Source organism: Crotalus tigris, unplaced genomic scaffold (assembly GCF_016545835.1).
Source record: "Crotalus tigris isolate CLP2741 ecotype Arizona unplaced genomic scaffold, ASM1654583v1 scf7180000017628.32516253702:7417878, whole genome shotgun sequence".
NCBI lineage: Eukaryota > Metazoa > Chordata > Lepidosauria > Squamata > Viperidae > Crotalus > Crotalus tigris.
In genome coordinates, this window is record NW_024096523.1 from 3,551,922 (window position 1) to 3,568,628 (window position 16,707).

The 16,707-nt window shown below is 44.6% G+C and overlaps 1 protein-coding gene across 5 annotated transcripts in view; it reads left to right on the forward strand.

Moving 5' to 3' along the window:
• The window catches only part of SYTL1 (synaptotagmin like 1), a 53,640-nt gene that overhangs the window by 1,183 nt on the left and 35,750 nt on the right, over window positions 1-16,707 (forward strand). For 2 of the 5 annotated variants that reach the window (XM_039334251.1, XM_039334253.1), the window contains exon 2: window positions 2,264-2,386. The exons of the other annotated variants lie outside the window; for them this stretch is intronic. The gene's annotated coding sequence lies outside the window, so the exon portion shown is untranslated. The remainder of the gene's footprint in view (window positions 1-2,263; window positions 2,387-16,707) is intronic. 5 annotated transcript variants of the gene reach the window in all.

The window sequence follows — 16,707 nt, forward strand, 5'->3', positions numbered from 1 at the left end:
TTCTCCTCCTCCTACTAAAGTGGCCTACTAAAAGTGCATGGGCCAGGTTATGCCAGACTCCCAATGTTGGCACCGTTAAAATCCAAAGAGAAGTAAATGTTTGCAATGCTGTAAAGACAATGCTATAAGGATTATCTTTTATGGTGTAAAACCTTTCTATAAAACCTACCCCAAGGGAAAGTGGCAAAGACATACAATAGGGAGGCGGCAATCCCCTTTCTTGTTGGTTTCCTCCTTGCTTACCAAGTGGTGTTCTTACAGGCAGTTGTCGAATAGAGAGAGCCAGCTGCCTTTCAGTTCCCCTTTGGTCTGTACTGATTAATTTCTACCTATTGCAGCAAAACTTTGCAGGACGCTGCTCATTTTTGAGTAAAGGTAGAACAACTGAACTTCTGTCTTCGGCACAAGCACTTCTTCCTGTTTTTGTTTCTTTCGCGTTTTCATTCTGGAGAAACTTGACCTGTGTTTTGTAAAACAGACCTGTCTTTCAAAGAGAATGTACAAACATACATACATACATACACCTCTTTGCACCTTTAATAAATTTGCTTAGAGTAGCAACAACCCTTTTGCAACTTAGGACTTGGAGCTAAATAATTTGAGGCACTTCATGTTGCTACTAGAGCTTCCTTTTTATTTGCATCTTACTTCAAGATGTGGTAAGCACCAGAGGGGAGGAAAAGCAAACTACCTGCACATTTTGCTTAAAGGGAACTTTTACTTAGCATTTGCATTTCATTTAAAATATGTGTACCCTTCCTACTGTCCCAAGACTCTCGTGTCAGGTTCAGAAAAAAAAGATAACAGTATTCTTGAGTGGTAGGCTACAAGCCACTTAAAAAGGAAGGTAAGATGATATAGTGGTTAAGTTGTTGGCCTAGAAAGCAGGAGACAGTGAGTTCTAGTCCTGCCTTAGATATGAAGGCCAGCTGGATGGTTTTGAGCCAATGACTCTCAGCCCAACCCATCTCATGGTAGTTGTGGGAAAAATAGGACAAGGAAGAAATATTTAATATGTTCGTTCCTTTGAAGAACCTATAAAGCAGTGTTTCTCAACCTTGACAATTTTAAGGCATGTGGACTTCAACTCCCAGAATTCCACAGCCAGCATTGCTGGCTGTGGAATTCTGGGAGTTGAAGTCCACATGCCTTAAAATTGTCAAGGTTGAGAAACACTGCTATAAAGTAATAAAGGTGGGACAAACATCTAATAAATACATGCATAGTTGCCTATCCAAGCAGGATACATGGTAATTTTAAACATGGTCATCAACATAGCAATCTCAGCAGAGAAGTATTTGAGAGGCAAGAAGCTATAGAAAGTATGTCCCAAATATAAGAGTACAAAACATGAGTGGTTTCCTGGTATCAAAAGTTGAAGAACAGGGAAGACGGTCTGATCTGCAGGGAAAGGTCATTTCCAAACTGGAGCATCTTCCCAAAGGAGAAGTCTTATAAATCTCTCTGGAGGAGCAGCAGAAAATAAAATTACTTTACTTCCTTTGAAGCATCATCTAAAAAGCTATTTCAGCTACAGTGTTGAGTTTATTTCAGAATCAGATGCTATTAAGAAAAAGTACAAGACCATTATAGGAGCTCGTCAACTAATCACAAACATTTTTATTCTTTCAGAATTGCTATTTTAGTTCTGAAGTTGCTTTTAGGAATTCTGTTCAGATGGTTATATTTTATCTTTAATGGTAAGTTGGATCATGTGCAGCTGTCATTTCTTTGTGAAGAATAGTTACTTTAAAAAAACCGCTCTCAATCTTGGTTGACAAAAACCTCAAAAGCAAACTAGATACCCAAAGTAAACAAAGGTGCCCTTTAACATAGTTTTTCTGCTTAACTCTCCCCTTTCTATTAAGCCAGGGGTCTGCAACCTTGACAATTTTAAAACTTGTGAACTTCAGCTCCCAGAATTCCTCAGTCATCTGGCTGAGGAATTCTGGGAACTGAAGTCCACAAATCTTAAAGTTGTCAAGGTTGCAGACCCCTGTATTAAGCTACTAAAGTTTTAAACCCATTTAATACATGGCTTGAAGTTGAGAGTCCTTAATTTTAACAGCAGGAGCTCAGTTGCATGGTGTGTGCACACAAAACCCTTTAGCAAGGATATTCTTTGTTTAGAAAGGGAGTGTCTGTGTTCCAACAGGTGAAGCTTGTAAATACCCAAGGAGGAACTTGCAGTATTTCATCAGGAGCTTTACAGATTTTTCTTCATTTCTTCCATACCATTGTTTTTGTTTCTTTATTTTCTTAGTACTTTAGGTAACAGCTATTTATTTATTTCCATACCACCCACATCTTCAGTCATGGTAACTTTGGGGAGTCTCAGTGGAACCACAATCAGCACAAGGGAAGAAGCACACTGAACTTCTGTGAGGTGAGATGTTTGCATGAAGGCCTTAACTTTATCTAAACAGGACGTGGGTGTTTGGTAGCATCTTAGCTTGCTTTGACAGTAAGTATCTTCCAGTGTCACAGAAAAATATGGTCTAACAGGACAACTGGCTTCTCCTAAGTAAGGGGTCTTCAAACTTGGCCCTTTTATGACTTGTGGACTTCAACTCCCAGAATTCCTCAGCCAGGCATGCTGGCTAAGGAATTCTGGGAGTTGACGTTCACAAGTCATGAAAGGGCCACGTTTGAAGACCCCTGTCCTAAGTGATCATCCAGAAGCCTTAGGAAAACTAGAAAGCAGAAGATGTACCCAATAGCATCTCCTGGTTGTGTTGCTGAAAGCTGGTGTTTAGTACTACCATTACATTAGTCAATATAGATGTCATGGTTCCGAGAGATGAATCTCTTCAAAAGAACTTTGAGGCATTGTTTTCCTTAAAGAATCTTTTATTCGAGAAACAAAGTATTGGCACTACATAGTTGAAGCCAAAAACTGAATTCCCCTCCCCTGGCACAAAGTAGCAAAGGACAATTCCCTCCTCCAATTAACAGTCATAAATCACATTCCCCAATTAACTTGAAGCATGGGCTTTCTCCCCAGCTCTCCAGCCCGCCAAATCTCTGTCAACCCTAATAACTTTCAGGTAGATCTACTATAAAATCCATAGCAATTTCTTCCCATGGTTGGGAAGGGTCCGCCACTGGTTGCAATAACCCAGGGGTTTTCCCCAGAATTCTTTTCATGGTGGCACATACAGCACAACTCCGGACATAGTTTTCCACGTCCCATTTCAATCCAGGCCACCAGAATTGCCAGCGGACGAGGTGAAGTGTTTTTGAATATCCAAAGTGCCCAGCCTGTTTTATGGCCATGTCAGAGCGCATTAAGGCGGAGGGTTTCTGGCAAATATAGCTTTCCCCCCTTATAAGTCAAACCATCCCTGCATGTTAGGGAGGTTTGATTATTCTTGAACCATTGGTCGGTGAGGAGCTCTTCTTTTATTTTCTTTGCCCCAGGGTCATTAGGGTTAGGGACTCTTGAATGAGGGACTCTGCACAGTGTGAGTTGAGAAGCAGTTTGTGGATTGGAGATAATTGCCTCATTAACCTCTGTTTTTTCCTCCCAGTATGTTCTTTAAGGTGAAATTAAAATGATTAAAGTGCTGCGCCCATTGCACTTGTTTCAGGAACAATTTGTGGGGAGGTTCTAGGTTTTTGTGATCAATCCATATCTTGAAAGGCACCTTGCTCCCTTCTAGATAGTGTCGACAATTTAATAGAGCCCAACAGATTGCGAAGGCTTCCTTTCCCCACATAGCCCACCTCCTCTCGCACTCAGTGAATTTTTTCAAGGTATAGGTGCAGGGTTGTAGGGTCCCACTCTGGTTCTTTTGCAGTAGCGCAGCTCCAACGGTCACATCACTGGCATTGGCTTGAATCACAAAGGGCTTCCCTGGGCAAGGATGCTTTAAGACCGGTTCGACTGTAAATAGTCTCTTTAAATTCTCAAAAGCAGTTTGACAGTTCATAGTACATGCTAGTGGTTGGTCTGGACGTGGCTTTCCTCCCTCTTTGCCTGTTTTTAGTAATTCCATAAGGGTAGGGCAATTTCAGCAAAGGAGGGGATGAATTGACTGTAGAGGTTGGCGAATCCCAGAAAGCTCTGGAGCTGCTTGTGAGTCTTTAGGGGCTGCCATTCAATTATGGCTTTCACTTTGGTTGGATCCATTTCAATGCTCTCACTGGAAATTCTGTAGCCAAGATAATCTAGTCGGGTCTGGTGAAACTCATACTTTGATAGTTTAACATAACGTTTGGTGTTCAGCAGTTTCTTTAGCACTTCTCTCACTAGTTTTACGTGGTCAGCCATATTCCTGCTGTATCGAGATACACCAAAACCCCTTTGTATAAATGATCAAGTAGTACCTGATTAATCAGCTGCATGAAGACAGCTGGCGCCCCCTGTAGTCCAAATGGCATGGTTTTAAATTGGTAGCTCCCCATGGGACAGTTAAAAGCAGTCTTCCACTCATCTCCCTCCTTTATCCTCACCCAGTAATAAGCCTCTCTCAAGTCCAACTTAGTGAAGACTCTCCCCTTTGCCAGGTGGGTTAGTAAGTCCTTCAGGAGGGGGAGGGGGTATTTTTTTCCACATTCACCATGTTCAGACCTTTATAATCCATGCAGAGACAAAGCAACTTGTCTTTTTTTTTCTTTAAATAACACCAGTGCTCCCACGGCAGACTTGGCCAGTTCGATAAATCCCCTCACTAGGTTTTTATCCACATACTGCTGCATCTCCTCCATCTCAAGGGGGGACATAGTGTACATTCTTGGTCGTGGCAGTTTGGCTCCTGGTAACAGTTCAATAGAGCAGTGTTTCCCAAACTTGACAATTTAAGGCATGAGGACTTCAACTCCCAGAATTCCACAGCCACACTGGCTGTGGAATTCTGGGAGTTAAAGTCCACATGCCTTAAAATTGTCAAGTTTGGGAAACACTGCAATAGAGTAATCATTGGGTCGGTGGGAAGGCAGAGTGTCACATTCTTTCTTACTAAACGCCTCCGCTAGGTCCCGGTATTTGATGGGGATGAGTGGCTTGCCTGGTTGAGACAAGGCAGCCATTTGCGCTAGCTCATTGGGTGGGCTAAGTTCTCCTGTGACGTCCGACGAGTTGGGGGGGGGGGGCTTGGGTCCTATAGGTAACCTCACAGTCTTCAGTCCCTTCTCCCACCAGATAAATGGTTTCCATTTGTCTAACCAGGCTAGTCCTAGGATCACAGCCTCAGTCATTTTCGGGGCCACCATGAAACGAATGAACTTCCAGTGCTCACCTACTTCTAAGCATAGGGGTTCAGTCAATTGTGTGACTAAAGTTCCTATTAGGGAGCTATCGGCTTGCTCAATCCTCACGGGTTTGGAGAGCAGCCTTGCTCCTATGCCCCTTTCAGGGCAAGTGATAAGCTAATAACACACCGGGAGCATCCAGAGTCGAATAGTACTTTCAAATCTACCTGTGCCTCCGTCTTAGGGATTATGAGTTTGGCAGATAGTGAAGAAGATGGACTGTATCAACTCACCATCAGGTTATTCTTCATCGTCGCTGTCATAGGAGGGTAGAGCGGCAGCAGGTCCGGCTTGGGTTTCGGCATTCTCCTGCACAGGGGAACGTGACTTGGGCAACAGATTCCTGTGTGATCCAATTGGATTTCTCTTTCGCTGGCTGCTGGGCTGGTTTCTTTCTTACTGGTGGTCCCGGTCTATTCTGCTGCTGAGGGTAAGGGACTGCGCGACTCACTGCTCAATGTCCCTGTTGTCCACATCTGAAGCACTTGATCGTTGGGCCTGCAGGTAGCCTGGGATTGTCAGTAGCTGCGATGGTTGGAGGCTTTTGGGGGGGCTGTCATTTGGGTTGATCTGGCCTTGGCTCAGTTTCTTGTGGGAGTGGCTTCTTATAGCGGGTAAGCTGAACATCCAGTCTTAATGCTGCCTGGTACCATTCTTGTAGCTGATTAGGAACTGCTCTATAGATACAAGCCTGGGAGAAGTGGTTGTCTAGTTCCTCCTTGAAGTGATGGACTAGGGATTGCTTGGGCCACCTCCCTATTCGGCCGGCTATCTTGTGAAACTCTTGTACATATTCCAGTGCAGGCCTGCTGGCTTGTTTTATCTTGTGGACTTGCTCCTCCGCTTTGAGGGGTCCTCAAACCTTGCTCTCAGTCCTAGGAGGAAGAGATGGGGGTCTTCCAACTCTGGTACTTCCTCGTTATATAAGTTGTTCAGCCACTCAGATGCTTCCCCTTCCAAGTTGGAAGCAACCACGTCGAACATAGTGGCTGGGTTCGGGTACAAATAGGTACAGCGGTTCAAGTGAGAGCGCACCTGGTTGAGGAAAAAGATCAGCTTCTCCGGGTCCCCATCGAAGGTTGCTCTAAGAGGTGGCGCTATCAGTGGTTGCTAGCCTCCCCACTGTGGATGTTGCACCCCCACTGGTTGCTGCCCCCCCCCATGGCAGCTGCTGCATCCCCAGTTGCTGCAAGCCTCCCAGCGGTTGTTGCACATTCGGGGGCTGTTGCCACCCCCACAGCTGTTGTTGCATTGCTGGCGGCTGCGGCATCCCCAATTGCTGTATGACCCTCAACGGTCTCAGCGGCTGCTGTGTTGGCACCCCCAGTTGCTGTGGGCCTCCCAGTGGTTGCTGCATGTGCAGGGGCTGCTGCCATCCCCACTGTTGTTGACCTTGTGGTATCCCAGTTGTGGCCTCGGAGGTGGTTGTTGTTGGATCCCCATCAGTTGCAGGGCCCTCAGCGGTTGCTGCATGTTTGGAGATGGTGGCCAGCCCCACTGCTGCTGCTGTACTCTCAGTGGTTGCAGACTTCCTGGTGGCTGCATCACCCCCGGTTGTTCCAAGGCCCCCATCTGCTGCTGCACATTCAGGGGCTGTGACTCTCCCCAGTTCGGTTGCTGCACCACCAGCAACTGCTGTCTTCCCATCTGGGGAGGCTGCGACATCCCCCATTGCTGTATGGGTCCTGGGCTGCGTGGCCGGTAAGCATGTCGATCCGGGGTTTGGCTGTCCCGGTGACGGCTCGGGGTCTTATCTCGGCGGCGGCGATCAGGGCTTTTAAAGGGCGACGACTGGAGCTGTCTCCCTATGGGGCTGGAGGCCATGGTTGGTGGCTTTGAGGACGGGGAAGCTGCCTGACCTGCACAGGTGGAGCTGGGGCTTCTTCTTGACATGAGTTGGTGGCTGCCTCGCCGATCATCATGATCACTCGCATATGGGGAACGGGAGGGTTGTTCTCCACTTCTCATTTCTAGATCCTCAAATCTTTCCACCAACCTCTCCACTGATTGACTACGGGCTGCGGACAGGTACTTCCACTCACCCAAATCCTCAGCAGTAGTCGATTTTGTTTTTCTCCACCGGTCCGGGAAACACGACGTGCGGGAAGCCCCTCTTTGCAACTCGACCTCGTCCGCCTTCAAAGCACTTGATTGTGGCAAGGCCGTCTTGAGGTGTCTAGAGTCTTCACTGGGTAAGGTCCATTCCGACGACCAGATCAGCTGTCCTCACGGCTTGGGTCTTGCTCCCAACTGAGAAGCCTGAAAAAGTTCCTTCTCCACCAGCGCGCTGGCTTGCTCTTCCCCCTCTGAGGTAGTAGCCACTGCCAGGGTGCTGGTTTCAGGCACTCCTTCCTTCTCCATGCTGAGATCTTCCCCGAATCTTTGTCGGTCTAACCCTCAATTCTAGAGACAGTGACTGGGTAAAAATTGGAGTTTTTGGCTTAATGTCATGGTTCTGAGAGATGAATCTCTTCAAAAGAACGTTGAGGCATTGTTTTGCTTAAAGAATCTTTTATTTGAGAAACAAAGTATCGGCACTACATAGTTGAAGCCAAAAACTGAATTCTCCTCCCCTAGATACAAAGTAGAAAAGCACAATTCCCTCCTCCAATTAACAGTCATAAATTACATTCCCCAATTAACTTGAAGCATGGGCTTTCTCCCCAACTCTCCAGCCTGCCAAATCTCTATCAACTCTGGACCCAATAACCTTGGGTTCCCATGGCTGAGTTAATACTGTTATGACTAGTTGGACTCTCATCCACATCCCCCCTCCCAGCATCAATGAACTCTAAAAGTGACAGAGAAAAAATGGCTACATTTCTATCTGTTGTCAAAGCAAGAACATCCGATGTTAGCAACGTTGACAACAGCTAGTCTTCAACCCTCAACAGCTCATTTAGTGACCGTTCCAAGTTACAATGGCACTGAAAAAAGTGACTTATGACCATTTTAAACTTAGGATTGTTGCAGCCTCACCATATTCACGTGATCAAAATTTGGACGCTTGGCAACTGGCATGTATTTATGACAATTACAGTGTCCCAGTGTCACACAATCACAATTTGGGACCTTCTGACGAGCAAAATCAATGGGGAAGCCAGATTCACTTCACAGCTGTGTTACTAACTTAACAACTACAGTGATTCACTTAATGACTGTGGCAAGAAAGCTCGTAAAATTGGTCAAACGCACTTAACAGTCTTGTTTAGTAATCAAAGTTAATATACTAGTACAAGGGTATGAAAACTAAAATATACTAAAGTAAATGCTGGCCAGTGTTGCTTTTAAATCATGTGATTATTATGTTGTGGCTGAGCAGGCTTTTTAAAAACTTGTTAATTTTTTACAATGCTTTTATCTATTTATGCTTGCATTTCCCGAAGTTTTTCTTGAACAGTGATAAGCCAGCTTCAGAAGCCAAGGTAAACCAACACATGCCAGGAGTTGCAAACAGCTTGGAGTTTTTAGCAAAAAAGCTGTTAGTAATAAATATGCACAGAGGAAGTAAAGGTGTGAAGATGGGGCTGTTACAAATATAAAAGCTTGTTCTTATTTTTGCTCCGATAAATATAGCAGGGTATAGGATATCTGAGAATATAAAACCTTGTTCTGCAGTTTCATAGTTATTTCCCTGATACTTAGCACAAATTTCTGTTGCTGTTCTCCAAGATGCATTATTTGGCTGTTTACAAGTTGTGCTCAGTAGCTCTTGAATAAGCAATCCTTGCAGTGTTTGGGGGAGGACTGAGTGCATGAAGTTTTAGGCAATAGATGACCCTATGTCAGGGGTCTTCAAATTTGGTCCTTTGATGACTTGTGGACTTCAACTCCCAGAATTCCCCAGCCAGCGTGCCTGGCTGAGGAATTGTGGGAGTTGAAGTCCACAAGTCATCAAAGGGCCAAGTTTGAAGACTCTTGCCCTATGTCAATATTTCTCAACCTTGGAAGTTTTAAGCTGTTGGACTTCAGCGCCCACAATTCCTCAGTAAGACATCCTTCCTGTTGTTCTTTAGGCAAAAATAGAAAAGCTGGGTTTACTCAACAACAAACCACAGGAAGAAGAAATGGTCAAATTGGTTGTACTTTAACATGCTGGCTGGGGAACTGTGGGAATTGAAGTCCACACAACTTAAAGCTTCCAAGGTTGACAAACACTGTCTTATATTGAAGAGGATGGCCAGCAGATGTTCCAATACTGATGAATGTATAGCAGGCTCATAAAGCCAATATAATGCCCCAAAGTTGTATGATGATTTTGAGTCTCTCTCTCTCTCCCTCCCTCCCTCCCTCTCTCTCTCTCTCTCTCTCTCTCTCTCTCTCTCTCTCTCTCCCTCCCTCCCTCCCTCCCTCCCTCCCTCCCTCTCTCTCTCTCTCTCCTCTCCTCTCTCCTCAGCCCACCTTAGCAGGATAGCTGTTGTGGAAATAAATAAAAGTAGGGGAGACACAGGATACCAATGCAGTAAAGAAGTATTTGCTGTCTTCCGTTAGGGCAGAATAGAGAAGCTGGGCTTGCCGAAAAACCACAGGAAGAATTGGCTGTTCTGCATTGTGCATAGCACACTTCAAAGAACCGTACAGACATTTTGCCTGCACTAGGCCTTAAGCTTCTAGTCTGCAGTGGAGTGCATATTTTATTTATTCAATGTATTTATTGTGTATCCACCTATGTCATGTTTGGGATATTTGATTGCAGACCAGTGGTCTAGTGGATAGATGAATTTTGCTATTCTTGTTGAAGGTAAGGTTTAAGAACTTCTAAATACAATTCTCTCTCTCTCTCTCTCTCTCTCTCTCTCTCTCTCTCTCTCTCTCTCTCTCCCTCTCCCTCCCTCCCTCCCTCCCTCCCTCCTTCCCTTCCCTCCCTCCCTCCCTCCCTCCCTCCCTCCCTCCTTCCTTCCTTCCTTCCTTCCTTCCTTCCTTCCTTCCTTCCTTCCTTCTCTAGATTTATAAAGCCATCCAGCTCAAACTATTTTGACTGGGTGGTATACAGTGGGGGGGGGGAAAGTCCCAAACAACATGAAGCAAACAGATTACATAATTATATAAACACAAAATATAAAATGGCAACCAAGCCCACTAATAAAATCAACCGATCACATGACCATGGGGGTGGTGTGATGGTGTAAATGTGAATAAAGGTTCATTAAGCATTTTTTCTGAGGCTGTTGTAACTTTGGCTGTTAAATGAAGGGCCATATAAGTCGTGGACATCCTGGGCCTCTTTTGTCAGGGAACTACATGCTGCATACATACAGTAAACTGTAATTTCATACTGGTGTTTGATGCTATACAGCAGGGGTCTTCAAACTTGGCAACTTTAAGACTTGTGGACTTCAGCTCCCAGAATTCCTCAGCCAGCCCTGAGGGCTAGCTGAGGAATTCTGGGAGTTGAAGTCCACAAGTCTTAAAGTTGCCAAGTTTGAATACCCCTGCTGTATAGTCACCTTGTTCTTTGGTGAGGTTTCTCCATTTTCAGAACATGCAAGAAAGAGGAGCACCTTCTTTTGATTTTTTTTCACAGGCCACAATTAGTATGCCTCCTGATAATAGGCATTTGCAAAGCAAGAGGCCTATCATGGAATTAAACAGTTGGAAGCCCACTGAGAGCGACCCCAGTGCGGAGGGCAAAAATCCAAATTAAACCTTTCCCAGCAGATGGCTGTCCAGCTTGTGCATGTACATCTTCTGGAAAAGATGCTCACCATCTCCTCCTGTCACTGCTTCTTCCGCCAAACTGGCCTGACATGTCGGATCTTTTTCTTATTCATCTGCAATCTCACTTCCCATAACTTAATCATTTATTCAGAGGTTTCCATGCATGGATGCCCTTATGTTGCATAAGCCCTGGTAGAAGCACGAAGGGGGAGCACTGCAGAGTTTAAATTTTGCAGAAGGGGCAAAGTGGAAGCACAGCAGCTTAAACTTTGAAGTGGTGGGAGATCACAGGGTTGGGAAAGACCAAAAGGGGGAAATGGATGAATTGATTGATTAAGTAAATTTACAGGTAGTCCTCGACTTTTGACCAAAATTGAGCCCAAAATTTCCCTTGCTAAGTGTGACAATTGTTAAGGGAGTTTTGCCCCATTTTACGAGCTTTCTTGCCACAGTTGGTAAGTGAATTGCTGCAGTTGTTAAGTTAATAACACGGTTGTTAAGTGAATTTGGCTTCCCTATTGACTTTGCTTGTCGGAGGGGGCAAAAGATGATCACATGACCCTAGGGCATTGCCACCGTCATAAATATGAGTCTGTTGCCAAACGTTTAAATTTTGATCATGTGACCAGGAGGATACTACAACACTTGCAAGCGTGATCATAAGTCGCTTTTTTCAGTGCCATTGTAACTTTGAAGGGTCACTAAACAAACTGTTGTAAGTCAAGAACTACCTGTACATAAAACAGTTTGTTTAGTGACCCTTCAAAGTTACAACGGCACTGAAAAAAACAACTTCCAGATTCAGGTTTACAGCTTGTTAAAGAGCACTAAAATAGGAAAACACACACACGCACACACACATATGTGGCAGATGTAACCAATCCAGATGGGAACCAAAAAACAACACTCCCAGAGGCTTCAGTCACCCTTGCCAAAACCCTAGATATGGAGAGCCAGGTCTTCAAGGACCCTTTGAAACACCAAGGTGGGGGTTGTTCAAATCATGAGATGGACTCAATCCTGAGGGTAGGCAGTGCAACAGAGAAGGCATGCTTCCAGGGTCCTAATAGATCAGTGGTTCTCAACCTTTTTAATGCCGCGACCCCGAACTGGTCGTAAGTCAAGGACTACCCAACCGGTCGTAAGTCAAGGACTACCCAACCAGTCGTAAGTCGAGGACTTTCCCTGCCCGGGAGTGCTGTGCATGAATGGTGCCGCCCCCTGCGCCAGCTGAGGCGTAGCTGGCAAGCGGCAGAAACAGAGCAGGCTGACCATTGGCTGGGCCACCAGCTGGCCCAGCCCAAGGGAGGTAAGGCACCTGCCGGGCCTCACGCGCGCCAGCAACCCTCCCTGCGCCCGCCGGCCTCCCACCTCCCACCCCGGCCCTCTTTTACTTACATTTTTAGTAGTTGCTCAGCAGGGAGGGGTGGAAACTTCCAGACAGCTCGCCTTCGCTGCAGACAACTTGCAGCACCGTTTGCAGAATGGGACTTTTGGCGGGCTCAGCAGGGCAGAGACAGCCTGGACAATTCCTATTGGCTTTTGAAAGCCAATTGAATTAGACTCTATTCAAGAGAGTCTATTCTATTGGCTTTCAAAAGCCAATAGAATAAAAGGGAGTAGCACAGCTAAGGAAAAGGGGGAAAAAATGGCGGACTGCGTTGTTTGGCGACCCCCGTGAAATGGTCGTTCGACCCCAAATGGGGTCGCGACCCACAGGTTGAGAACCGCTGTACTAGATGGTACTGTTTAATGTATCAGCCTGAAGAGTGATAAAATATATAAAAGGAAGAAAGGGGACTAATTTGGTCTGTGTGAAGTCTCTGAGCATGATGGTTTTCTTGCAGATGTTCTATTACCACCAGATAACATCATCAGAAGGGAATGGGGTTTGCTCTCATTTTTTTATACCGGTTGTTTGCCGTCTCAGTATTAGTGGGAGTGTTCTTGGTGGTTCCTTGGTTAGGCTGTTGTTTACTACTAGTTGTTTATTTGTTTGGGTAATTCCTTGACTGGGGTATTGTTTACTTCTTGATTGCTGGTCTAATGTTAATCTTGGTGTTAATCTCTGCTCGCATGGGTATTGATTGCTGGTGAGGAAGTGTTTGGGTCTCTTTTGAATGGAATGTAGATGTTGTTTGCCTCTATATGCCTGTTGATGGCCGATTTGTCTGAGTGCCACACTTCCAGAAATTCTCTGGCTGTTTTGGACTTGATCTTCATCTAGGATGTTCACAGTTTCCCAGTTGAAACTATGGTTGAGTCTGTCCACATATTGTGAAATTAAGGAGTTTTCATCAAGTTTTCTGACAGCTAGCTGGTGTTCATGGAGGTGCTGTGCTACTCTTCTGCCTGTTTGTCCTACATTAGTGACAGTTACAACCTTACACTATATATTATAAATGACTCCTGTTTTTTCTTCTGGGGCTGCTGGATTTTTATTTTTTGCTTTTTAGAATGTTTTGGAGGGCTTTAGTTGGTTTGTGTGCTGCAGTGACGCCATGCATGCAATTTGGTCTGTCCATCAGTTCTCAATTTCTGTGCTCAGTTAAAAAGGCAAACACCAATTCCTTCCTTGATCCACTGAGACATTTTCAATCTTGGCCAAAATAAAGTCTGGCAAATGGAAGGACTTCGCAGAAAGAACAACTCATACAGTAATACATTTGAAAAGTGAATCAATTGACTTGAGTTATCAATTTCTGGGGCATTCCTTCCCTTTTGGGGGAGACCCCCCTTCCCTAGTAGCCAAAATCTGATACAATCTGCCAAATTATTAGCAGCACATTGAAAGGGCAGGAAGCAGCATAGTAGGAATGCTGAATGAATGAATTTATTTTACTTACACATACCCAACATTAGGGGTCTTCAAACTTGGCCCTTTTATGACTTGTGGACTTCAACTTCCAGAATTCCTCAGCCAGAGTGCCTGGCTGAGGAATTCTGGGAGTTGAAGTCCACAAGTCATAAAAGGGCCAAGTTTGAAGACCCCTGCCCAACATCATATGTTTCAATTCTGTTCCCTCCAGCAAAATCAACGTATTGCTGCTATGCAATTTTGCAGCCTTTGGTAATGGAAAGAGTTGGCAAGGAGATTGGGGAGGGGGTTGTGTTGTGTCAAATGAGAAAAAAAAAAAAACTGAAAGAACCTGAGATGCAGCATAATGGTTGCATTTATCTACATTAGTGTGTCTTTTTTTTTTCCCTCTCAGGACACCTTTCCTCTTTTAAAGAAGTTATGGAAGACCCCAAAAGAACATTATATTGATCAATATTTACCATATTAAAAATTAAATTTGATGCATTCGCTACTGCTGCTACTTCTCATGATATTTTTATTAATTAATTTATTAAATTTCTATGCCATACATCTTCGTTATAAGATGATTATAAAGGAAGTTATAAAGGAAGTAAAACATATTTAAAATATTAAACCTACACAGAGTATGATGATAAAACCATACTGAAACCAGAATCAAGAGTTTAATATGTATACTTTTTCAACATAGGCTGGTAGAGGTTCTTGGGAGAACTCCACAGTCTTAGGAATTGTACTTAAAAGCATGCTGGCCTGTGACATTAACATCTGGCATTGCAAAGTGGAATTGCTATGGCAGGCAATCAAGCAAGATGTTTTTTTCTGCACCATTTTTTTTTTTTTTTTGTCTTGCCTGGCGTTGAACTGATAGCAGTTATATTACCCCAACCGCAGAAAATAGCTCCTTCAGTTGTATATTTGCAAAAGGTTGTTTTCTGTTCATTATGAGGTATGTTTTGCTTGTGGGTTTGAAGGTTGGTTGTTGCTTAATTTATTTGTGGGAGAGGAGAGTTTATGTAGGTAGATGACAGATAACCTCTTCACATGTTTAGGAGTTAGTTGTTTTCTTCTGGGGTGTACTTACTTTTTGTTTGAGTTGACATTTTGCAGGATGATTGTGAGACTTTGTGGTGGGGCGCCTCTATTTTTGAAGAATTACCTGTTTCCTTTCAGGGGAAGGTATGTGATTTGGCAATTAGAGTCCCACTCCAACCTCTGCTGCATACAGGTAGTTCTTGACTTACAACTATTCATTTAGTGACCATTCAGAGATACAATGGCACTAAAAAAGTGACTTATGGCCATTTTCACAGTTATGACCTTTTCAGCATCCTCATGGTCACGTGATCAAAATTCAGCCGCTTGGCAACCGGCTCGGATTTATGATGGTTGCAGAGTCCCAGAGTCACGTGACCCCCTTTTGCGACCGTCTGACAAGCAAAGTCAATGGGGAAGCCAGATGGACTTAACGACCACGTTATTAACCTAACAACTGCAGTGATTCACTTAACAACTGTGGCAAGAAAGGTCGTAAAATGGAGCAAAATTCACTTAGCAACTGTCTCACTTGGCAACAGAAATTTGGGGTTCAGTTGTGGTCCTAAGTCGAGGACATCCTGTATGGACAGCTTTATGTGTGCAGGTTGTAGTTCCCTTACAAAAAGAGATACAGATCCATTTAACAATCAAAGTTACAACGGTCTCAGAAAAAGTGTTTTACAAACCTGTATTCACACATACAACCATCACACCACCCCATGGTCAAGGCAAGGGTTCCAAATGGTCAGTAGGGGGACTGCCGCCATGTTATCAAACCCCCCTCCCATGACACACGTTGTGATGCACATCAAAAAAGCATAATTGTGGTTGTTATTTGGGGAGTCCTCCTACAGGAGTGGTTGGGTGAGCAGGAAGTGCTGGGCCCCCCTCTCAGAATTCCCCAGCAGCTTGGACCATATCTGGATATTTCAGCAGTTGTGGTTGCAAGTGAGTGAGAAGAATATGGCTGCCCTGTGAAATGGCTTTTAAAGCAGTTCAGGGCTGTGAAGCAGCTGGCTTCGTGCTCTCATGCCATTCTGTTGCTTCACAGAGCAGATCAAATCTTTCTAGCTGTTTCTTTGACGGTAGTCTTTCTCCACTGATTGCCCAAGTATTTGTGTCTTTCCCAATCTAAGTTGCAAAAGGCTATGCAACCGAGTAGCTAACTGTAAGATGTGTACGAACTGGCTGGTGGCAAGTGGGAGAAACTGTGTAACTTTTTCTCCAGAATTGCATTTTTAATAGCAATAGCACTTAGACTTATATATTGCTTCACAATGCTTTACAGCCCTGTCTAAGCGGTTTAAAAGTCAGCATATTGCCCCCAATAATCTGGGTCCTCACTTTACCAACCTTGAGTCAACCCTGAGCTGGTGAGACTCAAACTGTCGAACTGTTGGCAGTCGGCAGTCAGCAGACGTAGCCTGCAGTACTGCATTCTAACCACTGCGCCACCACGGCTCTTTTTAAACCTGGCATCTTTCCGATTATGGAACTTTCACTCTTGTAGGATTCTTCTCTAGAAGAGATGAAGTGACTTGTATTCCACTATGGATTTGTAAGATCCCAGGTTGAGGAAGTCTTTTTCAGAAAAAAAATTCAGCTTATTCACCTGTCACACTTGGTACCCTCCAGTGGTGGTGGCCCAAGACCCCTCCACAATGGCCATACTAATTGCAGCTTCTAGGTCAGTGATTCTCAACCTGTGGGTTGGGACCCCATTTGGGGTCGAACGACCATTTCACGGGAGTCGCCAAACAATGCAGTCCGCCATTTTTTCCCCTTTTCCTTAGCTGTGCTACTCCCTTTTATTCTATTGGCTTTTGAAAGCCAATAGAATAGACTCTCTTGAATAGAGTCTAATTCTATTGGCTTTCAAAAGCCAATAGGAATTGTCCAGGCTGTCTCTGCCCTGCTGAGCCCGCCAAAAGTCCCATTCT